Here is a 27085-nt window from a genome sequence, read left to right as displayed (position 1 = left end):
TTGAGTTACAGTTTTCTCTGGATATATGCCCAGGAGTGCGATTGATGGATCATATGGTAGCTCTATTTTTAGTTTTTTTAAGGACCCTCCATACTGTTCTCCATAGTGGCCATACCAATTTACATTCCCACCAACAGTGCAGGAGGGCTCCCTTTTCTCCACACCAGAAATGCAGATCAAAGCTACAATGATGTATCACCTCACACCAGTCAGAATGGCCTTCATAAAAAAATTCTACAAACAGTAAATGCTGCCTTTCTTTCTACCAGGTAGGGAAATACATCTTCTTCTCCTGTCCTGTGGGGATGTTTTTTGTGTGTGATGCCCCAGTGTGGTTATTTGGTCACCCAAGGTCAGGGTTCTTTCAGTTCTCTCTGCCCCAGGATGCCTGGATATTCCCTAGAAAGGTGAATCCAAAGTAAGTTCAAGAACAGCTCACATTGCTGCTAGAAACATGGCCACCCTTCCTCTCACTGTGATTGCTGACTAGGGTCCTCCTGCCTGACTCCCTCACAAATGGGGACTTCCCATTCTGAGGTGCCTTTGTTTCTTCCTGAAAGTTGGATTCTTTTACATAATTCCCCAAATCCATTAAACTTGTGTATATGTGCCTAAGCCTTTATTAATGGCAGGGCTTGAGCTGTTTTTACCATTGAGGTTCCTGTGTTCCAGCTGAATTGGATTTCAAGGATGTGCATCAGTGGAGTGTCTCCAACAGCACATGTGGACATAACTGACCTCAGCTGTGACCTACCTGTAACCTTATTGAGTACTTTCACATCTAGAGCATTGTTAAAAAGGGGTGTACAATTCTGTGTCTGATATGGGATCAAAACCTAGTTTTGCACTGGGTCTCTGCTTATTCCTCTTCCACTGTATCACTGAAAAAAGGAATCTCTGATGCTATGGGCTTCTTTATCTCTGAACTACTTCTCCCTGCATTATGTTCTGGGGTAAGGAATCCTGGAAGAATCATCATAACTTCCACCTTTGGAAGCTCCTGCTGGTTTACTGTCTTGAATTAGACTGTTTTTTTGTTTGTTTGTTTTTTGCTTTGTTAACTTTCTCTCCAAGGACCACTGGAGACAGGCACTGGCAAAGACAGCACTGGAAACTTCTTGGGGGCATCACAGCACCCAGTCATGCTTTGTTTTCCATTTTTTAACTCAAGCATTCTTTTCTCTGATTCTGATTCACATGGGTACTCTATTTGTTATTTTAAGCTACAAATATAAGCTCTTACAGAATAAAGATACTCTATGTGGCTCACAAATAAATGAATAACTCTGACACCCATTGGCAGAAGCTTTGGGGTCAATAAACATAGAGGCCTTGCTTCCTAGCTTCAGAGTCGACTATAATATTCTGTGAGAAGAATTGCAGCATATACTTTCACTTATAATTGTGTGAAATTTAGTGTTCACCAGTTCTTTTGTGTTCCAAAACTCCCTGTGGTCTAACTTGAGGCAGTTTATCTGAGTCAGCAGGCATCTTATAAATAAGCTAAAACTCTGTATAACTAAGTGAGAATCACAGTCTAAGAGTAGAGTTGGAAAGGACATTTAGGGGTTGTTTTTATGGTAGCTTTAGTGATTATACAATTCATTTTTAGAGACTGACATCCTTGGTGGCGTCACCATCACCTTCTTTCTTGTAATTCAGAAGCTAATTCTTAGCACTTCCCGAGGTCACATTAATTTTTATTTTGGTCCCATCTTTATTGCAAAAGTCCTCTTATATCACAAATGGATCAGACCACCCCTTGGTTCAAAATCCAACCTCCATGTCCATCCTTGTGTCTATTGATTTCCAGTGATCTCAAGCTAATTTTGTCCTCTCATAGCAGTGTTTCTTGGCCTTTCTTTATTAGTGGTGCTCAATCTTAGGGTCTACCTTTCATTTTCCTAGGTTAGAAAGGAAAGGGACCAAATTCTTTGATGTATTGTTTAGGAAAATGCTAGTCACTGTAACAATAAACTCCAAATTTACAGTAACTTACAATAAAATTGTATTTCTCACTCTCCTAAGTCTTATGCAATTCTCTGCCACATGGTGATTCAGGGACCCACCTTGTGGCTCCTTATTCCTTTAGGGTCTCAGCACTCTCTTGCTATATCTGGCAAATGGTGAAAGAGAGGCTGGAGAAGGCACATTTGCTTCTTAGCTGCCTTGATGCAGAAACAATGTATGTTATTCCTACACACATTCCACTGGTGAGAGCTATTCATAAGGCCCACCAGGATGCAAGGGGATCTGGGAATGTCATTACTGGCTGGATACCTGTTCCCCAATGATAACTCTATAGTATGGAAGAAGAAACACAATTTTTTTATTGTGGTAGAATATACATAACATAAAAGTTATCATTTTAAGCAGTTTTAAGTGTACAGTTCATTGGAATTAATTCTATCCACATTGTGATATAACCATCACCATCACCCATCTTCAGAACTTGTTTCATCTTCCTAAATTGCTCTGTACCCATCAAACAATAATTTCCCATTTCCTCCCAACCCCAGACCTTGGAAATCACCATTTTACTTTCTGTCTTTATGAATTTGGCTACTCTAGGTACTGCATACAAGTGGAATCATACAAATATTTGTCCTTTTGTGTCTGGCTTATTTCACTTAGCATAACGTTTTCAAGGTTCATCCATGTTATAGCATGTGTCAGAATTCCATTCCTTTTTAAGGTTGAATAACATTCCATTGTGTGTATACATATTTTGTTCATCCATTCATCTGTCAAAGGACGCTTGGGTTGCTTTCATCTTTTGGCTGTTGTGATTAATGATACTATAAACATGGGTAGACAAATATCTCTTGGAGTCCTTACTTTCAATTTTTTTTGAGTATATAGCCAGAAGTTCTGGATCATATGGTAATTCTATTTTTAATTTTTGAGGAACTATCACACTGTTTTCCATAGTGGCTACACTTTTTTACACTGGGGGAGCACATTATTGATGTGATTAATGTGTAACTTTTTTTCTTCCTCCTAACCTCCTCATATATACAACATCACCATATCTTACTTTTCCTCCATTCATTTCACTCAGATATTTAATTTGTGAAAGTTAGCTACTCATGAATTAGTGGATTATACAGTCTAACCACATCAAATCTGGGACATGGGGTTTTACGAGGAGGATCTCAAGTGCTCAGAGGTTGAGAGTTCCTTGGTTGGGGAAGAGATTTTCAACAGAACAGCCTTCAGCACCACCCCTATTATACTAGCGAATGCTGTCCCTAGTTAATTAGCGCTGGATCTCTAGGGAAAAAAATAGTTATTTGTCAACAGCTCAGAGTCTAAATCATACTTCTTAAACCTCCCCACTTTAAAGTTTTAATTAGTACTGCTTCTCCTGTTTGAATAGTTTTCAAATTCACATCTCACTTTGTTTCTTATTATTTCAGACCAGTCATGCCAATTTAAGCAATTAATGAAGAGTAACAGTTGACACCTATAAGAAATGCCAATTCACAATCCCTGGGAATGTTGGAGTCAGGAAAATAATGGTGCCCTCCGTTACAATCAATCCTGGTTTCTCTTTATTCTGCCCTGTCCCTTAAGTTCACACTGGCCTATGGGGGAGTTGAAAGCTCTTTTGTCCACAGGATCAGCCAGAGGCAAGACCACCCTGGTCTTCCAGTTATCAGTTGGAGCAGACTTTTGATTCTGGCGCTGATGTTACTACCCACCATTACCTAAGGAGGTGATCACTTCCCCTCTGGGAATCAGCTTTTTCACTTGCAAGTTGAAAGAGGTAAATTAGACTGGGAATTTAATTAGATTATCTTGCAGGCTTCTCCAAACTCCAAAAAGTCTATGACCCACTGCTTTCCTTGGCAATTTGTGGTTCTGTGTAATGTCTTCCACACCTTTTATCAAAGCTAAGGAGACATTAACCAGCAGCGAGACATTTTTCCTCACCCACAGATTTATTTGTGATCAAAATGTTTGAGGATTATTGTGTTCTTACATGGCAATACACAATCAAACACCAGATGCTCAGCATTCAAAATGAAAAAGGCAGCTGAACAATTTGATCTCTTCCATCTGATAAACTCTGATAACTAAGAGGCTGATACAGATGCCTCGACCGTGGCTCAGACTGGGCTGCCCTCTTACAGGCTGTCTTGGCACCATGCAGGGAGCCATCTCTGAAGTTGTGCAAGCAGTTGGTGAGCTGCTTGTACACCTTTGCAGCAGCATTTGAGGTGTGGAAGTCTGCACAGTGGGGATGGGAGTGACAGCAGTTTTGTTTACTTAGCTACAAACTGCAGGCACTGAAGCAGGAGCAACAAAAGCCCAAAGAACAAGAACGAAGAGAAACAGATGATTCCAGAGAGGCCTGTGAGACAGTATCAGATGTTTCCTCTAATGCTTTTAAGTGGAATTATACAAATCAGATTGAAACTGTTTTATAGAAGTCCCCAAATGACAATATGTTTACAAAGAAGAGGAATGTCGTAAAATCATCACCATCTATATGGAAAAATGGTATATATTTCTTCTGCCACAAGGGTGCAGCCATGTTTCTTGACACTTTTAGCAAGTGTAATTTGTATATGAGTAAACACTATTTATTGTTAACCTCATCTTTAGGACTCTGTCCAGGAGTTAGAAAATGGGTGTCCTCTGATGTGATAAACAGCCACATGAAAAATTGCCCAACTTTTGTCTTCCTCTCCCTCACTTCTTTCAGGTCCTCTACTCTCCAGGGTGTCCAGCACTTCATAGGGTGCTTAAGGTCCTCTAACAACAAACAAAAACATTTCCTATAATGATTCACACTAGTATTTTACTGACTTCTTGCTTTCCACCTGCAGGAGCTCTTGCATTTTAAAAGAGAGTGTTGTTTATAGGGACGATGCCTAAACTATAGAAATAGGTCTCAAATCATGGCATTGCAGGTATAAAGTCACCTGTCTTATTTATGTTTGAGGGCAGAGGAAGCCGACAGTCACATCACTTATACTGACTATTTTAGTAGAATAGGTGACTATTCTACTTAAAATTCAGGCATCTTGTACTGTACACATAGCATTATCTTTTCTATTAACTTCATTATTCCTATGAGCTGGGTTCAAGACTAAATTAGGCTGATATCATAAATCTCAGCTGGTGGTTGACTATAGTGCGCACTTTGTAGATTCATCCCCTAATGAGTGAGATCTGGTGTGATTTGTCTGGAAATATGACTTTGTGCACTTCTTCCATTAGCCTTCATTTTCCTGCTCATCAGATTTGGCAGATAATTTTGCAGTCTGTTTTAATCACTTTAGGGTGAGCTCTCAGCACTGAGCAATGCCTTCACGCCTTAACAGCTACAGGATTCCATGGCCCACAGAGATACGTGTGAGGGAAGTCTGACTCAGTTTGTTTGAAAAATAACCTTTCTGATATGCAAAATTGATGTAACTCTACTCACACTGGAACCAGAGGCAAAATTAATGACAAATTGCCTCTCAGCTTTTATTTCTATTTACCTATGCCTGAATATTCAGAGTCATTTAACAATTGTTTTGAGCTGAATAATCAGGGGGAAGTTGAGGATGCCCTGTACTTTTCAAGGGGATCAGAAAGTCTGGTTTGGAAGAGTAGTCACGGGGCTTTTGCCAGATGAATTACCTCTGGGGCCGGTGCTGGGGTGTGAGGTACCAGAAGGGGTAAGATGAAGATGGGGGAGTTAGAATTGCCTCGGGGATTAACTTTCCCTGTGAGCTGTGCCTTCAGCCAGCTGGTTCCAGCCCTGAGCCATGTGAATAAGAGTCAGATCCCTAGTCACTCTGTGTATCAGTTTTCTTTCTTTTTTTTCTTTTCTACTGTAGTTTATTAGAAGATATTGAATATGGTTGCCTGTGCTATACAGTAAGACCTTGTTTATTTTATATACAGACTTATCTTTCTCTGTCTCTGTCTTTTGCTATCTGACTTCCTTCACTTAGTATGATAATCTCTAGGTCCATCCATGTTGCTGCAAATGGCATAGTTTCATTCTTTTTTGTGGCTGAATAGTATTCCATTGTATATATATATGCCACATCTTCTGTATCTATTCATTGTGGGTGGACATTTAAGTTGCTTCTGTGTCTTGGCTATTGTAAATAGTGCTGCTGTGAACATTGGATTTCATGTATCTTTTTGAACTAGACTTTTCTCTGGATGTATGCCCAGGGATGGGATTGATGGATCATATGGTAACTGTACTTTTAGTTTTTTAAGGAACCTCCATACTGTTCTCCATAGTGGCTGAACCAATTTACATTCCCACCAACAGTGTAGGAGGGTTCCATTTTCTCCACATCCTCTCCAGCATTTATTACTGGTAGAATTTTTGATGATGGCCATTCTGACTGGTGTGAGGTGATACCTCTTTGTAGTTTTGATTTGCATTTCTCTAATAATTAGCAATGTTGAGCATCTTTTCATGTGCTTATTGGCCATTTGTATGTCTTCTTTGGAGAAATGCCTATTTAGGTCTTCTGCCCATTTTTTGATTGGGTTGTTTGTTTTTTATTGAGTTATATGACCTGTTTATATATTTTGGAAATTAAGTCCCTGTTGGTAACATCATTTGCAAATATTTCCTCCCAGTTCGTTAAGTTATCTTTTCATTTTGTTTATGGTTTCCTTTGCTGTGCAAAAGCTTGTAAGTTTGATTAGGTCCTATGTGTTTATTTTTGCTTCTCTGTCTTTTGCCTTGGGAGACTGACCTAAGAAAACATTGATATATGATTTATGTCATAGAATGTTTTGCCTATGTTCTCTTCTAGGAGTTTTATGAGGTCATGTCTTATATTTAAGTCTTTAAGCCATTTTGAATTTATTTTTGTGTACAGTGTGAGGGAGTGTTCTAACTTCATTGATTTACATGTGGCTGTCCAGCTTGCCTAACACCACTTGCCAAAGAGACTCTCTTCTCTCCATTGTATATTCTTGCCTCCTTTGTCAAAGATTAATTGACCATAGGTGTGTGGGTTTATTTCTGGGCTCTCTATTCTGTTTCATTTATCCTATCCATATGTCTGTTTTTGTGCCAATACCACACTTTTGATTACTGTAGTTTTGTAGTATTGTCTGAAGTATGGGAGTGTTATGCCTCCAGCTTAGTTCTTTTTCCTCAGGATTGCTTTGGCAATTCTGGTTGTTTTATGATTCCATATAAATTTTAGGCTTATTTGTTCTAGTTCTGTGATAAATGTCATGGGTAATTTGATAGGAATCATATTAAATCTCTAGATTGCTTTGGGTAGTATGGCAATTTAAACAATATTAATTCTTCCAATCTAAGAGCATGGGGCTATCTTTCCATCTCTTCTTAAATATTCTTCAATTTCCTTTATCAATGTTTTATAGTTCTCAGTATATAAGTCTTTCACCTCCTTGGTCAGGTATATTCCTAAGTATTTTATTCTTTTTGATGTAATAGTAAATGGGATTGTTTCCTTAATTTCTCTTTCTGATAGTTCGTTGTTAGTGTAGAGAAATGCAACAGATTTTTGTATATTAATTTTATATCCTCAAATTTAGTGAATTAATTAATGAGCTCTAGTAGTTTTCTGGTGGTGTCTTTAGGATTTTCTACATACAGTAACATGTCATTTGCAAACAGTGACAGTTTTACTTCTTCCTTTCCAATTTATATTCCTTTTGTTTCCTTTTATTGTCTGATTGCTGTAGCTAGGACTTCCAATATGATGTTGAATGAAAGTGATGAGAGTGGAAACCCTTGTCTTGTTCCTGATCTAGAGGAAATGCTTTCAGCTTTTCATTATTGAGTATGATGTTTGTTGTGGGTTTGTCATATATGGCCTTTATTATGTTGAGTTATGTTCCCCCTATTCTCACTTTTTGGAGAGTTTTTATCATGAATGGATGATGAATTTTGTCAAAAGCTTTTTTTGCCTTTATTGAGAAGATCCTATGGTTTTTATTCTTCAGTTTGTTAATGTGGTGTATCACATTGATTGATTTATGGATATTGAAAAATCCTTGCATCCCTGGGATAAATCACACTTGATCATGGTGTATGATCTTTTTTATGCATTATTGGATTCTCTTTGCTGATATTTTATGGGGATTTTTGCATCTATGTTCATCAGTGATATTGGCCTGTAATTTTCCTTTTTTTGTGGTATCACTGCCTGGTTTTGGTGTCAGGGTGATGCTGGCCTTGTAGAATGAGTTCAGGAGCATTTTTCCTCCGCAATATTTTGGAATATTTTGGAAGAATAGGTGTTAACTCTTCTATAAATATTTGGTAGAATTCACCTGTAAAGCCATCTGGTAATGGACTTTTGTTTGTTGGGAGTTTTTAAAAAATTATTGATTCAATTTCTTTACTGGTAATTGATCTCTTCATATTTTCTATTTCTTCCTGGTTCAATCTTGGGAGGTTGTACATTTCTAGGAATTTGTCCATTTCTTCTAGGTTGTGCATTTTATTGACATAGAGTTGTTTGTAGCAGTCTCATGGAATACCTTTTTCCATTCCCTCACTTTCAATCTGTGTGTGTTTTTAGATCTGAATTGAGTCGCTTGTAGGCAGCATATTTGCAGGTCTTGTTTTTGTATACATTCGTGTGCCTCAGTTTTCTTATCCTAAAAAGGGGACTTTCTCTTAAGATCAATAAAGTTAAAGAGAAAAATAAGGATTCAGAACTCCCCAGAATGTGTCACTTTTGTATGAGGATTATTTTGTGCTAAAGGCAATTGAGACCCTGTGGGTTCAAGAGAAACTACTGCCCTGCCCTGAACTACTTAGGAGAATTTAAATTGGGGATTTTTTCCTGAAAAGACTTATTACTGAAGTTAAATTTTATCTAAGTGGTCCCATCTATATGGCAGGGCAGACATCTAAGTACCAAACATCTGCTCTTCTTATCATCCTATGAATGACCCTCCTGTCCTTGGAAGCCCCAGACCCCTATCTCATTCCTTAGCTCGGATGGCTTATATTCCTCATTTTATCTTTCTGTTTCTGAACCTCTCATGTATGTGGTGTTTTGGTATATATGAAATTAAACTTGATTTTCTTCTGTTAATATGTCTTATGTTGATTTAATTCTTAGACCAACCAGGAGAACCTACAAGGGTAGAGGAAAGTCTTCCTGACAGAAGCACTCATTCCATGAGTGTGAGAGTTCAGCACACTGGACACCAGAGACAAGGAGATGTTGACATTATTTCTATCTCTGTCTATAAATCCTCTTCCTTCTTTTCCAGTTTGTGTCCTTTTCAGTCAAATTTATATCCTGAGTTATCTTTAAACTGGGATTAGCATAACTCACTGTTCTTTGAAATACTCACTAAATAATAGACACTCTGGAACATCTCTTGATGTTTAATAGATGTCAAATACTGGTAATATGCTGTTATTAAAAATGTTAGTTTCCTGAAGTGACTCAGAGTTGACTTATTTTTCCTTCTGTACAGAGAAATCTATTTGCCTGTACAATGGCACCCTAGAAAGATGTGGAGTGGTGAATAATTTAATAATTGTACAAAAGCATTTTGCTCTTCAACAAAGCATATAAAAATGGAATAACCTTTTAGTTCAAAATAAACTTTATTTGAACATTAATTTTTCCCATTTGTTCTTACACTTTCAAAAGTCAGAAAGAAAAGTGAAATTCTCTTGATCAATGTGTAAAAACCAGAGTTTATTTTTAAAAAAATCTATCCTATCTATCTATCTATATCCAGTTTGCTCCACAGAAAAATAGCTGGCTTTACTTAGAGTTGAGCTCTGAATTTTACTCATGGCTATGTTAAGGACACCTGATAATCTGTTCTTATCAGGTATTAATATTGGAGTGACACCTGGTGAAAAATTGCTATAATTGGTTATCTGAACTGCTGAAAAGAAAATCACCATCCCCTAGTGGCATCACTCATGCTAGAAGCCCATGATACCAAACCTAGATTTAATACCTGATCTAACTGCAGTTTCAGCCTATCACAGAAATTTAATCTTAATCAACCAGTCTGGAATTTTCTGGTCAAGCATCAGTAAGGTAGTCTGTCACAGGGACCCTCTCCATCCCCAGGAGGAAGAAGAGGCATCAGTATGAGAAAACCCTTGCTCTTCCCTCCTTTCACAAAAGATGTCCTGGTCTAAAAAGAATCATTTCTTTTGTTTTGCTAGTAGCTCCCTTGCCCCACCATTTTTCCTATAAAAGCCTTCCATTTTGTACAACTCCTCTGAACACTGCTCTAGTTGCTAGATAGGATGCTGCCCTATTCATGAATAGTTGAATAAGGCAATTAGATTTTCAAACTTACTTGGCTGAATTTTGTTTTTTAATAGAACCAATTGAAGGTATTTCTACAAGGAAGGGTATTATAGGTTAAACCTGAAGAATACATATGGCTTTATGATTATTGTGGTAGTATGGAATTCTACATTTAGAACATATATAATAGCTAATGGAAAGATTTAAGATTTGGTTTTTCTCACTCTCTCCAAAAGCAATTTGGAGAACTGAGGAAAGCTCAGAATTCATGTCAGTGAATCTAGATATGAGCCTTGGTACTATGATTTACTCACTGTATAAATGAGAACAGAATAGGTTTTGTCCTCTGTAACTTGAGATAAAATGAGCTTATTCTATCCTTCTTATCTTTCAGGGCTATTGTGATGTTCAAAAAAGATAACATGATATTCTTTGTACATTGCAAAGGATTTTGCAAATGACAGATTCTATTTATCAATGGTATAAGTATAAGAAAATAATAGGCTTATGATGGAAATAAAAAACTAAGGAATGAGGGAAAACAAAATGTATTTTTGAGTGGTCACTGTGTAACAGACATTTTAGAATTTTTTAGCACATTTAATTCTCCTTACAAGGTAAATGAAATGATAAGCAGTCCCTCAGTTTCCAAATGAGAAAACCAAAGTCAGAGAGTTTAAGTAACTTGCTTAAGATGACACAGCTAGTAAGCACTTGAGTTAGTACTTCTTTCATTGAACAATCTGTTTTTCTGTACAGAACATTTTTCCTCTTTCAAACATAGCTCCATGATGGAAAGGCTGATATACACATTTATTTACTCATTTGTTTGTTCAATAAATATTTATTCTCTGTTAAAACTACTAAGTCATTGACCTGGTTCCTTCGAGGAAACAGAAATGAATAAAACACAGTCCTTGTTCATATGGAGTCAAAGTCCACAGTCTCCAGTCAATTCTTGGCTTTCCTTGCTAATGGTAGGATGAAGAATAATTAAAAACACTGGGAAATAGAAGCTTTGTAAGCAGATTCTTAGAGGAGGATGAAGTTATTGAATTTGCTTCAGTTTCTAGTCAGTTAAGAGCCAAGCAGAAACCTTTGTTGTTGTCTGGTTGAAAATGGAAAATAAATCGCCATATTCTCTTTGTTTGGTAACTGGAGTATTAAGACTGTAAACAGAGCTGTTGAGAGTGCTGGCTGTGGATTCAGAAAGCTCTGTGTTCAACTCCAAGCTCCACTTACCAATTGTACACTTGGAAATTCACTTCTCTTCTCCAAGCTTCAACTTCATTAAGCATAAAATGTACTTTGAACTGTAAAATTAGAATAAACCCATGTCCCCAAAGTTGTTAAGATGAATAAATGAATGAGTGTGTGTGTGTGTGTTTGCATGCACGCCTGTGTCTGCATGGTGTATAATGTATGTTAAGTACTCAGCATGATGCCTGTTGTGTGGCAAGCAGTCCTCAAATGATAGCAATGATTATAATTATTTTGTCTTTGAGGACACAAATCATTATTCTGAATGTCAGTTTTGATTGCAAAGAGCAGCTGATCCAGATAACCTGCTTAGCAGATTGGGCTACGTATAGGACTATTTTAGGTTTATTTATATTGGATTGTTCGCTTTATTATTTTTAATGAAATTCCTGGTAACAGTTTTCTTTGCTTTGTTTTCATAAGAAGGTGCGACAGAAAGGAAATTGAGGCTAATTAAGGGTTTGAATTACTTGACCTACAGGAAATTCTGTTTTATGGCCTTTGCCTTTAAAATACTCCCTTTTTCCTGACAAGTTCATTTTAATTATAGATGTTACATTCATGGAATGCTTACAGTTCATCAGACCATATTCTAAGTGATTTTCATGAATTAATCTATTCTTCTAAAACCTAATGTGGAAGGTACAACTCTTGGGCATCTATTTGGCCTGCTGGTATCCAGAGGAACATGAACCAAAAGAACAACAAATGTTAAGTGGGGCTGTTGCTTTAGAAGAGCCAGAGGAGGATCCATTTTACAGATGAGGACGCTGAGGCACAAAAATATCAACTCACCTGTCCAAGCATGTAAGTGGTAAGGCTGAGAATGAACATAACCAGCCTGGCTCCCAAACCCATATTTGCAACACCTCCAGCACAAGCCTCCCATAAAGCCAACTAATTCTATATGTTTCCTGGAATACTGAAGTCATGACTTGTTCCAGTAAGGAAACACACAGGCACAGTGATTAGTGAGCCTCGCTGGGCCTGTGACAAACCAAACATTTTCTTCACTGCATTACAATGAAGGAAGAAGATAACTAGACTGGGAATTAGCGTCCATGAACTCTGGCTTAGGGCCTAATACCAGTTTGCTGTGTGACCTATATAAGTGACTCTCTAATCCTCAGTTTCCTCATCTATAAAATGAGGTATTGGGCAAGATGATCTCAAGGGACTCTCCCAGCTCTAAAAGTCAGTGTTGTTTAAATCTGTGATGTGTAAAATTAGGCAAAATTCCATGTTAGAACTACTGTAGGTTAAGGTGATTATTATAAATAGCCACTGATAAAATAGCTTATTGAAGCAGGAGGGGGAGCCAGATAATTGTTTTGTTTTGCTTTTCCCCTTCATAGTCTAGCCCAGATCAATTCACTGTTAGCTGTTCTCTTAGAAAGCAAAGAGCTGGGTCCTGAAAAGATGTGGCATAGAGCAGGCAAGTTTTGATGGTGCTGGAATGAAGATGGGAGGGCACAGAAGAATGGGGGCTTAGAGAGCTTCCAGGGAGAGATGGCAGGGGCAGGTGCCCAGGGGTTGATGGTGAGAAAAGTGGTGGTGATGCTCTGCTCTTCACTTCTTCTCAGAATATCATTCCTTTTGTGGAGCTTTTCTTTCTCCAATGACTCCCATGTCTGGGAGCTGACATGTCACTTAAATTAGCCAATCAGAATATTTCCTTGGGATTTAAAAAAAAAAAATATTACTAAGAGGGAGAAGGGGTAACTCCTCTCTGGTGGGGTGTGAGGCACAGGAGCTATCAGCAAGCTTATTCCCCAATTTGTGGAGGAAGTGAGTTTGAGAGATTAGTACTGATCTGCAGATAGAAGCATATCCTGAAAATGTTAGAATCTCTTGTTCCATTTGTTCCAGAAGCCAAGCTCACACATCTATTTTTTTTAAAATGTAACCATTTCTTGGACTCTCTAGGCTCAAAAAACTTCTCTCTGTTTAAGCTGGCTTAAGTTGGATTTCTATAACTTGAAAAAAGGAAATAACAGAAACAATTCAATTCACCGATAATTGAATTCAAATCAATTAGACTCTGAACCCAGAATCCATGAGCCAACAAGAAGGATGTAAAATTCTACCGGTTGTTGCATTTTTCTGTTGTAAAGATGCATGGCTTTCATCAGCTTGTCCAAGGGGGGTGTGAATCAAGAAAGGATAAGAACAATTGCACCAGGGAGTTTGCAGGCAGGAGTGAGATCACTTCTGCAGGAGTTCAATAAACAGCCATTGAATGAATTCAGTACACATCAAGTAAGTGCCTGCTGAGCTTTAGATATGGCACTAGGTTCATGAAGGACACAAAATGAATGGCATGGCCTCAAACAGAGCACATCTTGTAGGCGAGACACATGGCTAAAGTGAAACAGAGTGGAGTAATTTTTGTAACAGAGGCACACAGTGTGGGCCCCTGTGGGAAGCAGGAGCTGATGCCTGATTCTCACTAGGGGATCAGGAAGGCTGAGCAAAGTGCTTTGCACACACGTGAGTCTTCAAAGCTTTGGCACAACATCATTCACCTGCATAGCATAGTGGCTGGGAACTCAGACCCTGGCGTCAGCCAACTGGGTTCAAATCCTCCCCAATCTACTCTCTAGCTGTGGGGCCTTGAACCTGGCATTGATGAGCTTGAATAACAATAGTAGCTACCTCACAGTGTAAAAGGCTGGTTACAACAGTTGGTACAGAGTAAGGAGGACATTGTGGTGGTAGTGGTTTAATTAGGGGAGATGATGGAGCAGAGTCCAGGCTAAGAGGGCTGTGGGACAAGGGCAGGGAGGCAGGGAATTGTGTGTTATGATGAGGAGCAGCAGTGTGGTTCGCTTAGAACCCAGTGTCCATCAGATGACTTTGGAGAGACAAATCGGAATGCCCTGGAGGCCAGGCTCAGGAGCTGGAGAGGAAGTGGGGCCATCAGAATGTCCTATGCAAAGGAATAACATGATTGGAGCTGGGAATTAGGATAAAAGCTGACTGCAGTGTAGAGAAAGGACAGCCCAGGGAAGATATGGTGGGTGACATAGGGGAATAAGGGTAGGGCTGCCCAGTGGATAAGAGCTTAGGCTTTGGAGTCAGACAGACAAGGTTTCATTTCTTGCCTCTGTCCCTATTTATATCACTTTGGAAAACTGACTCCATTTTCCAAGGGTTATTCTTTAAAATGATGATGGAAATAGTACTTACTTCATGGGATTGTTGTGAGGCATAAATGAGGTAATGCTTGTCAAAGAGTTAAATTTTTAACTGGCACATAGCAAAACACTTCATTTTTAGTTATTATTATTATAATAATCTTGGATAACAATGAAGAGGTATTTCTTCCAAGCCTGGATCTTTCCTGGTCCCCAGCTCACTTTCATCTCAGATCCAACAGATAGGGCTTGTCCAGTAAAGATCTCCCAGACAAAGACGTCCAGCACTCACAGGGTCTAGAATTAGGCCCTGGCAGCTCTGAGACAGGCTGAGACCTGGGATCTGGGACCCTTTGCTGTACTGCTTGAACCTGGACAAACATCTCTGAGCAACAGAATACAAGGAAACTATATGGGACTAAAAATAACTGCGTGCATGCACAGTTGGGGCAAATTAATGACAAGATACAAACGACCAAAACCCAACTGCCACTTCTGAGGTGTCGGGAGCAAAAGCAGGATACTGCCCATGATCCCTGCACACAGCACCACCAAGGGGGTGGGCAGACCACCTAAGCCACCCCTCTGGCTGGACCCATGGGTCTGCTCCTACCCTCACTCCATTTAAGACACCTGCTCGCCCCCCTCAGGAAGCGAGCAAGGGAACCTGTTACCTGTTTTCACTCTGTGGGGCACAAGTGCCAATAAAGCCTTGCCTGAATTCCTTGTCTGGCCTCTTATCAATTTCTACTGATTAAACAGTCCAAGAACCTGGGTCCGTAACAGCTCTACCTTCTTTCCTGCCGGCATCTTTCCCCACTAAGCAGCACCCCCACTTTACGTTTGTTGTTCTTTTTGGTTTATGTTACTCTGGGTGTCAGCAGGCCCACAGCAAATGGATGCCTGAACTTGGCTGTGAATATGGCTCAGAAGTGGTCATAATTACCTCAATGCCTGTTTCCATTTGAGCACATGAACTGAGCAGCAATCAGTTCTCTCTATGAACAAAGGCTAAATAACTGGGCTTGTTGCTTAAAATGAGCAAAATCTCTGTGATATTTGTAATGTAATTCCAGACAGAGAAAAAAGCATTTCAAATGGAAAGTGAATTGTAAGCTAAAAAATGAGAACTCGCTTCTTCCTTTTTGAAATCCAGGTTCAAATGGTTGACTTTCATTTGAAGATACTAAAGAAACAGGAAGAAAAAAAATTTTAATGAGGTATTTCAGAGCATGGAGCAGGTATATATGGCCAGGCCATTCATTCTACCATTTGTTAACTTTATTCTATTGATCTGAGGAAAATTTTCCTTCAATTGTATTGTTCTTTCAATTTAATCTTTGAAATTAATAAAAAGCTCCTGCTCTAGCTGCAATCTGATCCCCTCAAACCCTTTGGACATTAACAAGATAATGTTAACGTCTCCCCAAAATTGACACACATGATGGTTGTCTAATGGCTACTAATTTCTTTAAAATACATGTTGGTAATGATGATTATAATAAACATTTGGTGGGAATGTAAATTGATACAACCACTATGGAGAACAGTATGGAGGTTCCTTAAAAAACTAAAAATAGAACTACCATATGACCCAGCAATCCCACTACTGGGCATATACCCAGAGAAAACCATAATTCAAAAAGACACATGCACCCCAATGTTCATTGCAGCACTATTTACAGTAGCCAGGACATGGAAGCAACCTAAGTGTCCATCATCGGATGAATGGATAAAGAAGATGTGGCACATATATACAATGGAATATTACTCAGCCATAAAAAGAAACGAAATTGAGTTATTTGTAGATGGACTTATAGTCTGTCATACAGAGTGAAGTAAGCCAGAAAGAGAAAAACAATTACCGTATGCTAACACACATATATGGAATCTAAAAAAAAAAAAAAAGTGGTTCTGACGAACTTAGGGGAAGGACAGGAAAAAAGATGCAGATGTAGAGAATGGACTTGAGGACACAGGGAGGGGGAAGGGTAAGCTGGGATGAAGTGACAGAGTAGCACTGACATATATACACTACCAAATGTAAAATAGATAGCTAGTGGGAAGCGGCTGCATCGCATAGGGAGATCAGCTCGGTGCTTTGTGACCACCTAGAGGGGTGGGATAGGGAGGGGGGGAGGGAAATGCAAGAGGGAGGGGATATGGGGATATATGTATATGTATAGCTGATTCACTTTGTTATACAGCAGAAACTAACACAGCATTGTAAAGCAATTATACTCCAATAAAGATGTTAAAAAAATAATTAAGTTAAAAACAAAAAAAACCAAAAACAACAACAAAAAGAACATTTATACGGTACTCACTATTCCAGGCAATGTTCTCAGGACTTTACATTTTGCTATCTCATTTGATCTTAACCCTAGAAATGAGGTAATATTATTACTCTATTTTTCAGATGAGGAAACTGAGCCATAGGGAAGGAGGTTAAACAATGTGGTCAAGGTCACATAGTTAGGAAGCTATGGAGTTAGGATTCAAATCCAGATTATCTGTCAACTGTATATCTTTAACCACAATTTTATGATAACTGACTTTGCGTTCTTGTGGTTTTGTGTTGCTAGCATGTAAACATCACTTAAATTAAGATTAACAATCACCTCCATAATAGTTTTAATTAAAATTCCACAAGATTGAAAGACAAACTGGATGTCAGAATATTTTCAGTCTCTAAGATTATTTTAACTCATGTCATGGAGAGGCTAAGGCCCTTTATTGGAATGATGGACTCCATCTTGTGTTCCTGGCCTTTTAAGTTCCTTTGCCTTCTAGGTAATTTCTTCCTTTCCTCATAGCTCCTCAAATTTCTTTCTTTTTTTGTATTCTCTCACCTATTTTTTTTTTTTTTGTTCTCCCTGTCAACTTGTCATCCTATTGCTATTGTGCTGTAGCACAAATTAACCTTCTTCCTAGAAATAAGCAACAAATTAACTCTTTAGGAATCATTCTACTATACTTGGGGTGTGTGTCAAATGTATCAACAACATTTAAACCTATCTGACACCAGCTTCTATGTGTGGGTTCTTTCTCCACACCAAACAATTCTTCAACACCACCTGTGTGTCCTACAATTCAACTCAGTTCTGAAGCTATCTACCTGGAGATCACATCAGATCCCACAGGTTAAGGGCTCAGTCCCACGAGACTGCTACCTACTACCCCCTACTTCAGATGTCAATTGAAAGTCCAGGTTGTTACCTGTGCTTCTGACTGACTGGCTATAAATCAGAAATTCCCAAGAACCCCTCTTTGGGTTTGATTAATTTTCTAGAGTGACTCACTAAACTCAGGACACCAGTTTACTTGCCAGATTATCAGTTTATTACAATGGATATTAAAGGATATAAACTAGGTGAAGAGATACATATGGTGAGGTCCTGAATGCAGGAGTTTCTGGCCCTGTGGCACGGAGTTGTAGAATTTGGGGGCCAGCATGGCAGCACGTTGATGCGTCGTGGTTCACCAACCAGGAAGGTCTCCAAGCCCAATCTTTTTGGGTTTTTTTGGAGGCTGAATTCCATAGGCATGATTGATTAAATCATTGGTCATTGATGCTTGAACTGAATCTCCAGCTCCTCTCTGCTCCCCAGAGGTTGGGAGTGGGGTTGAAAGTGCCAACCCTCTAGTCAGAGGGTTGGTTCCCCTGGCAACCAACCCCCATCCTTAGGTAACCTAGGGGTTTTCCAAAAGTCACTTCATTAACATAACAAAGGACACTTTTGGGCTCTCATCACTTAGGAAATTCCAAGGGTTCCAAGAACTGGAAGAAGACAAAATATACATTTATTATCAATCACAATATGACACATCTATAATTTTTTTGCTGTAGTGTAGATATACAAACTAGTGACCTTACTAGTGGAAATTTTCTTAAAATGAAAAAAGAAGAAGGGGGTGGCATTGCCTTTAAATCCTGATCTATTACTAATTTTTTTTTTAATTAAAAGTAATTAACCACATGAATTTGCTTGCTAGGGCTGCTATAACATAGTAGTATAGAATGGCTGGCTTAAACAAATTTATTTCCTTACAGTTCTGGAGGCTGGAAGTCTGCTGTCAAGGTGTCACCAGGATTGGTTTCTTCTGAGGGCCATGAAGAAAGAATCTGTTACAGGTCCCTCTCCTTGGTTTGTAGGTGGCCACTTTCTCTCTGTGTCTTCATATCACCTTCTCTCTCTGTGTCTCTGTGTCCAGATTCCCTCTTTTTATAAGGAGACTGGGCATATTGGATTAGGGCCCACCCTAATAACCTAATTTTCACTTAATTACCTCTGTCAAGACCCTACCTCCAAATATAGTGACATTCTGAGATATTGGAGGTTAGAACTTCAACGTGTGAATTTGGGAGCAGGGGCATAGTTCAGTTCATAACACCTTACAAAGTAAAAATTGTCCAGTAGATTTACTTTTATCCTAAAAAATAAGAGTTTTTACGGGGAGGTTTTTCTTTCAGTGGCAATAGCAGAGTACGTAGAAAAAATGATTGCAAGTACAGACCATGCTGTGTTTCTGGAAATTATCACAATATCACCAGTGTCTTAAGGTGGATTCTTTTTTTCAATAAAAACAGTGCTATAACTGAGGATTGCATTTCTGACAATAGTTTTGGTACTAAGTTTTTTCCTCCATTTTCCCCATCTGGTGTAAGGTCCAGCTTTCCAACTCTTTCTTTCGTGCCTTCTGATTCTTTGGATCATAATGACATCTGAGAACTTTTTACTGGGACCTCCCTTCCCACATTTTAAAAATAGTGAAAATAGGGACATCCCTGGTAGACCAGTGGTTAAAACTGCATACTCCCAGTGCATGGGGCCTGGGTTCGACTCCTGGTCAGGAAACTAGATCCCACATGCCACAACTAAAGATTCCACGTACTGCAACAAAGATCCCTCCCATGTCAAAAAAGATCCCACGTGTTGCAACTAAGACCCAACACAGCCAAATAAATATTTAACAATAAATAAATAAAATAAAATAGTGAAAATAATGACCTCCAGGGGTTGTTGAGGGTTACATAATATTAACTGTGGAAAGACTCTTTCTCTTAATTGTATATAAATGGGTTTGCTCCCTATTTAAATTGTGAACTCCTAGGGAACAGGGAATGCATTCAACTCCCAATGGATAAAAGTAGACACTAAAATAAATGTTTGTTGAGTAAACAAATCAATTCTATGATAAAAAGCATTATACTTTGTTTTAAATTCTAAAATAATCTAGTTTCAACAAGGTATAAGATCCAAGGAGGAATATAAACCTGGGAACAGGCTAAAGGTATGACTTTGGAAGTGGAGGGTTGTAATGACAGGATTATCAGATACAGAGCTGGGTCTTTCAGGAAAATGTGTTCCCAGTGGATCTAGGAAAGAATCAGTAGTATGGGTTGAATAGTATCCCCCCAAATTCATATGTTGAAGTCCTAACCCCCCTTACCTCAGAATATGACTATGAAAATAAGGTCACTGAATATGGAATCGGTGAGGATGAGTCATACTGGAGTATCCAATATGACTGGTGTCCTTATAAAAGGGGAAATTTGGACCTAAAGACAAGCATACTGGGAGAACGTGATGTGAACATGAAGGCAGAGATGAAGTGATACTTCCACAAGCCAAGGGATCTAAAGATTACCAGCAACTCACCAGAAGCTAGGAGAGCAGATTCTCCTTCACAGTCTTTAGAAGGAACCAATCCTGCCAACATCTTGATCTTGGACTTTGGACTTCCAGAACTGAGACAATAGATTGCTGTCATTTAAGCTGCCTAGTCTATGGTGCTTTTCTGTGGCAACCTAGGAAACTCAAACAATAGGACTGGCAGCAATGAGGGCCAACTGGATAGGGTATAAGTCAAGGCTCTTCCATCCTAAGAATCACTGTTTTGGGGTAAGGAATGGGACACCAATAAATCTGAAAAGAATGTGAGAATGGGAGTTTGGTAGATTGATACATGAGGCAGCTCTTGAGGACTTTAGCCCTTTAGTACGGGGGACTCAAAACTATTTAATGGGGATAAAAACCAACTATAAACTTTTAAAATTTTTAGCAGGATCCTACTGGGTTTCAGAGGGTCGGGGTGAGAATGGATAACAAGGTTGAATTAAGATGGTTGTTTGACCATTATGGACGAAGAGATATATCAATGAGGATAGGTTAAATTTTATGTTATGTTGTGGCAACAAACAGCCTCAAATCTTAGTCATTTATAACAACAAAGGTTTATTTTGTGTTTGGGCCATATATCCAACATGGCTTGGGAGGAAACTCTGCTCATCAGTGTACTGGGATGATGGGTTCTACATTTTAAAAGATGCTTCTATGACCACCACAGGAGAGGGTATGATGCACAGCAAATAACATAGTAGCTCTTGAGACATCTATCGGAAGTGGCACATGTCACTTCCTCTCACATTGCATTGATCAAAGAAAAATTTCATGGGGTGCAATCATTGAACTTGAGGGTGGTCTTAGGGACCCCCAACAAAGCTTCCAAGTGGTAAGAAGAGGCATTAGAAATAATCCCACAGATGAATCCTTTGAAACCAGCCAAGTAAAACAGAAAGGATGCTAAGAGATGCTGGGAGTGGAGGCAACCGATTGACTGTCAACCTGACACAACTTACAAGAGGCCAAGACAGGCTGCTCTGGGATTTAACAGAGGACATTTGGATGCACATTAATGTCAACACAGATAAACATCAGAATAAATAGTTTACCGATGATGTAGCTGAAGGTTATTTGGAGGTTAATGTCCACTATGGGAAAGAATAACAGCACATCTCCAAACTGGGTCTAAAAGAGTACTTTTAACCAAAGGTAACTGTTTATTTGCTAAACCATTGCCTTTTCTAATTATTCTGTTCAGAAAAAGTTAATGGAGATTTGCTCCAGGTTATAAAACAGAAGACATGTGAAATGCAAACATGCCATGTTTGTGAAAGTGCAAATGTATTTGCAGCTAACAACTGGCAGTGATTAAGCTTGCTATTTTCTCAAAATTGGTTACTTATGGGAAAGAGAAGTAGAAACATCATGAGGTTTAATGAATTTGCCAATTGTTCTTACTGCATATTTGAATTTGTATGTCTCTATGTAATCAGTCAATGAATAAAAATAAACTTTGAATTAAAAAAAGAAAAAGCCTACTAATTACTTTTAAATATATATTTTAATGTACTTTATTGTTGGTGCAAATATTTACCTCCTTGATTGGAGAATGTCTCAAGTGCCAGTTTGTAAACGGACTGTTCTCTTGCAGAGAATCATTTTGCTATTTGAACCTTGAACTATTCATTCAAATTAAATGAGGTATTATGTTAAATTGCCTTGCTCCTCTAAAGTGCTACACAAAAGTAAGCATTACCAGTCATTCTTACGGGCAGTGGCCCACAGTATTCTGTGTGTAATTTCTTATGCACCATACTTTTTTAAATCTCAAGCATGTCTTTTTGGTAAATGGAGGTGTCAAACCTTGGGGTTTTACTAGATGTGGTCTGGTTGACAAGAGCAGGTTGGGGCAGACAGAAAGGGCTGAGGCCTGGAAAAAGATCTGTCCCTGAGGGTGGGGAAGCCACAGAAGTGAGGGAAGTAAGTCAGGGAAATATTTTGACATATAGAACACACAATCCATGTGTATAGAAACTGAACAATGGGGTATCGGGAAATACATAGACGATGGGGACAGACAGTATAGGATCAGGCAGCATAGAGGTTACGAACTTGGCCCATGGGTCACAGAGATATAGATTTGAGTTTCAGTTTTACCAATCAAAAGCTGTATGATTTGGGATCCATGAAAGTCTCTTTTTAAGCCTCAAGTTTCTCAAATATCAAATGAGACAATAGCAACCTTCTGAAGGCGTCATTGTTAAGACAAACTTAGACAGTGTATGTAAGGCATTAGCGCAGTTCCTGACAAGTAGGGAGTGCTCATTAACTCTTAGCTCGTATATATTTTAGGAGAGCTATTTTCAAATCAGAATCAATTGTTTTCAGCTGTGTGGAGAGTGTCACTTTCGCTGTTTAGGACCACGCAAATCCTCTTAGAGAGGAGGAAGGGGAAGATAGCTCAGCCAGATCAACAGGCCACCTGTCATCATGTGAAGGAGGATGCATACGACCTGGGTGGAGGAGACACATTTGCTATTTGTCTTGCTGCTGTGGCGGTGAGTTTTCTCTCAACAGCTGCTGCCCATCACCTTTGCCCATGGATGAGTCAACAGAAAGTGCTTCATGGCTTTGCTGAGCACCATCAAAGCACCATTCTCTTTCTCATCAGCCTGATGTATTTTTATGACGCCTGGATCACAGATGTGTATGTGTTTTGGGGGGGAGTTCCTGACACACAGGGAGGGAGAGGTGGTGTGGAAGGAAAAGGGCATTTCAGTGGAAATGAACAGAGCAGCTACACACCCCATTACAAAGTGTCAGAGGTAACAAGACATTTACAGTGCTGAGGTCCTCTGACAATGTGTTTCAACACTTCATTTGACTTAGAATGATCTTAATTATTCTTCACACTTGGGCAAAACAAATCCAGTCATTTGCAAGGACACATGGACCATAAAATGCATTAAGTGAGCCCAAGGAAAGAGCCTCCAGGCAATGGAAAGTGTTTGCATTAGGTCTTTACTCCCAAATCTGGGTAGGAACAGACCCTCTAACTAACGAAGGAGTTAAAGCTAAGTCAGAGTGTCACTCAGGCAGCTAAGTGGGCAGCTCTGAGGCCACACAGTTCATTGTTACCATGGGTGCACCTTACCATGGTAACAATGAACAGCAGAGATGGTGCCTCATGCTGAGGAAGAACTTGAAGAGGTAGAACAGATGGCCTGTCATCTGTTTCTACTTTGGGCATGACAGATGAGCAATGGATCCAATTATATCACTGGAGGGGAAGAACCATCTAAGACATTTGTGGTCTATGGGGCTGGCTGTGGAGCCATGGATCAGTACCAGGTGCATTGCCCCGTCCACCAGTCTTGTAGGGCCTGTTCAGGAGTAGCCATGGTAACCATAGCCAACTCTGAGAATCATATCCTGGACCACACATCACTTGGGAAAGGAAGCATGAGGCTAGAAGTGACTACCACCAAGCCCAGCAGATGGTTTCTGTAGTCTGTGCAGACAATATGGATATGAACACTTTACCTTCATCACGAGACTGAATAATAAAAAAAAATACCTTCATTTTTTAATCCCTTTGTCAAAGAAAAAGTAGTCACTTGTTGATCTTACTTAGTTTAGTGATTCTTCAAGTGTTTCCCAAGAATGCTAAGAATTATTTCACATTTAAGTAAATGACGAGCATATGTCCTAAACGTGCTTTCTCTAAAGTTGGTTTCATAGTGCATTATAAGTGTAACTCAATAAAAGTTTCCTTGTCAAATACATTTGACAAGGAATCCAAAATTAAACAGGTCTCTTCACTAAAGGACTTTATAGTCTTTAATTTATGATATGAATTATGGATATGTGAGTACAGCATATAAAATACAGTATTCCCAAAGCTTATTTGACTAAGGAGTGCTTTTAGTCTGAAGCATTTAGGGGAAGAGGGAGCAAGGGTATATTTTGGACTAGTGTTTTGCAGATACCCCTTTTGGAAAAGGCCACTGTGCAGTACTTTAGGAATAATTAGGACAAAATCACACAATTTAGCACTGTACAAATGGTTGAGATTAGTTAAATCTCTATGCTCTATTTAAGACCATGAAGAGTTCTTTACCTGCGTTTGCTCCCTGTATAAAGTGAGAATAGTACCTCGGTTTTGAATTTTTTCATCAAAACCTCCATATATGTGGCGGGTATTGTTCTGGCTTCCTTCACGTTTCTATTTAGTCCTTCAAGTCATGTGAAGGAAAAAGTAGCAGATTTATGGAAGAGTTTTCCAAATACGAGGCACTGAATGAAAAGAAAAGTTATCTAGTGATTGACATATCATATACTACTTTGTATTTCAGAAGACTTAAATTCCAAGAGCCTTGATATTCTCAAAAACTTCATTGAAAAACCCCATAACCTAAGAAATAGGGTCTATGCTCTGTTCAATAGTTTAAATATTCATCCCCCGTAATCTTTTGCAGCCATGGTACAGCACATTCCCAATCAGAGACTTGATAAAGAACAAGTTCCGCCTCAGAAAGGGTATCCTGAATAATGTAAAATTAATGGCTATATAATTCGCCCCGCGTATGCTAGGTAAATATACTCAATTATGGTATATTTTCAGACCACTAATAATCAAATCAGCCTAGACATTTCTCTGCTTTGTTTGTATTCTTGTGACACCAAATTGATAGCAGACCTCTAGCTCAGTGTTTAATAAATCTTCTCAGGAAATCTTCACCGATAATGAAAAGGACAATGGAGCCTGCAGTGTGGCAAGCTCACAACCCAAAATACCGCAGCTGGGCTCGGTGAGCAGGACCGAAAGGGGGACGTGCTCACTCTGAGGCTGCTGGCGTTAACGTGTTCACAGGTGAGCAGGGAGCTTCAGAATCTGCCAATCCCATTCCACAGTCGCCTCTTAGCACTGGGCAGAGCTGGAGAGGCTGGTTGGGAGATGAAGGAGGAGCATGGTCAGGAGCGGGGAGGGGACACTGCCTAGAGGCGCGATCTGGGCTGAGGGGTCAGGAGCAGAGATCCACGCTCTGCTCCAAGCTTTGCTGTCGTTTACCATTCCCTTGGGGGAGTGTCTGGGCTCGGAGCTGCAGTCCCTGCCTTCCACACTGCACGTTGTAAATCACAGCCAGTGTGGCCTCGGGGCCACTGGGTCCCTAATGCGCTCTTATATATTGCACTGAGAGCTGCCCACTCAGATGACCTCCACAAATCTTGTTACTTGGAGCTGAGTGCACTGGAGAAATAAGTGTTGTATTTGGAAGGAAAAATTAATCATCCAAATTAAGTGGGGAAGATTCTGGTGTGATGTAGTAAAAGCATTATTGAAGGGGAAGGAAGAGGTTATGGAGGGGCGTGAAGAAGAATTCACATATACGTGTGACTCTATGGTTATATACAGGAGCTGTTTGTACGGTGAATAACAGAACCTAGATGCAGTAATATTATAATAATTAAAATAATAATAATAACCATTTATTGAGTGCTTAGGATGTACCAGGCACTGTGCTAAGGGCCCCACAGGCTACATTTCATTTAATTTTCACTAAAATAGGCACTATTATAATCCACATTTTACTTATTAGGAAACTGAGGCTCAGAGGGGTTGAGTAACTCACTCAAGATCACACAGCCTGTTGACAGTACAGCTTGGTTTTCAGACTCTAATGATGGGAGGTCTTAAATAAAAGCTGTGCTGATAATGAATCATATTATTTGGGGTGTGGGGGTAAAACAGATTTAAAAAAAACAGAAGACATATTTCTTGCCAACATGGAGTTTATGCTCAAGCACGGAAGATAGACAAAGTATTTCAAATAGTTAATTAGATGTTTATAGAGGTATATGGGGCTGAGAAAGAGAAGTGCAGGATGCTGTCAGGGCATTTCACAGGGACCCTTGACCAAACCCATGCTCTACACCCTACATCATTCTGCTTCTGTCCACAGCTTTAGGGACCAGCTTATGTACACCTGTACAAATAGAATGAGTTAGGAAATTCAGGTTCATCCCTCCCATCCCAACTCATATTTTAGAGTGTACACTGATTATCAGTTCGAGAAGAAGAAAATACATTATCAGTGTGCATATTATCATCTTCTGTGCCTTAAATGTCTACTGGATAAAAAGTATATCTTTTTAGCTGGTTTGTCTACTTGACCTTTATGCCATTTTGAGCTTCTCAGGTGTGCAAGAGAACAGAGGCACTTCTAGAATTCTGATTCCCAGTCTTTTTTACCTGCCTGATTGTGCTATTCCTTTGGGAAGAGCCAGAGGCAGAATGTGGGAGTACAGATCTAGCTGCCACTGCTCACTTGGGTTCCAGTGGGGTTGAGTCTCATTGGCCAGATGTGACTCTGGAAACTGTGCAGTCATCGGTGAGTTCCTTCTCTCCTGGGGTATTTTAGGGATTCCTCCCAAGGGAACGTTCCTCTCAGCTGAACCCTGCCATCTGCTCTTGTCTGCCCTGGCACTGGGAGGGAATAGTTTTATCTCAGGTCAGGTTTTCTGGAAACAGGCCCTGGGACAAAGTGCTCTTTGAAAACACCTAAGGAAGGGAGCAAACACGGTCTGGAAAGGGAAGGGGTGAGAGCCCAGGAAGGGTGTGGTCTCAGGCCTGATCCCTGAGGGCTCTGAGTCTAAATCACACACAGAGGTGTCCCACCTGGAGGCCAGCAGCCCAGGCTCTTATGCTGCATATCAGTCCCCTCACCCTGAAGAGAGTTAACCTCCTGGTGGGGGGGGGGTCTCAAGAAGCCAAGGAGGTAGGGGTGGGTACAACAGCAGCAAGATCTGAAGGGGT

General features: G+C 39.6%; 1 long non-coding RNA gene across 4 annotated transcripts in view; it reads right to left on the bottom strand.

The window, feature by feature from the left end:
* Positions 1–1027: 1027 nt before the first annotated feature.
* The window catches only part of LOC309667919, a 47697-nt gene continuing 21639 nt past the window's right edge, over positions 1028–27085 (bottom strand). For all 4 annotated transcript variants that reach the window (XR_014267992.1, XR_014267993.1, XR_014267994.1 and 1 more), the window contains one exon: positions 1028–25214. This is a non-coding gene — a long non-coding RNA (uncharacterized lncRNA). The remainder of the gene's footprint in view (positions 25215–27085) is intronic.

Source organism: Balaenoptera physalus (genome assembly GCF_965194825.1).
Source record: "Balaenoptera physalus genome assembly, chromosome: 10".
NCBI lineage: Eukaryota > Metazoa > Chordata > Mammalia > Artiodactyla > Balaenopteridae > Balaenoptera > Balaenoptera physalus.
This window is presented reverse-complemented; position numbering and strand designations above follow the sequence as displayed.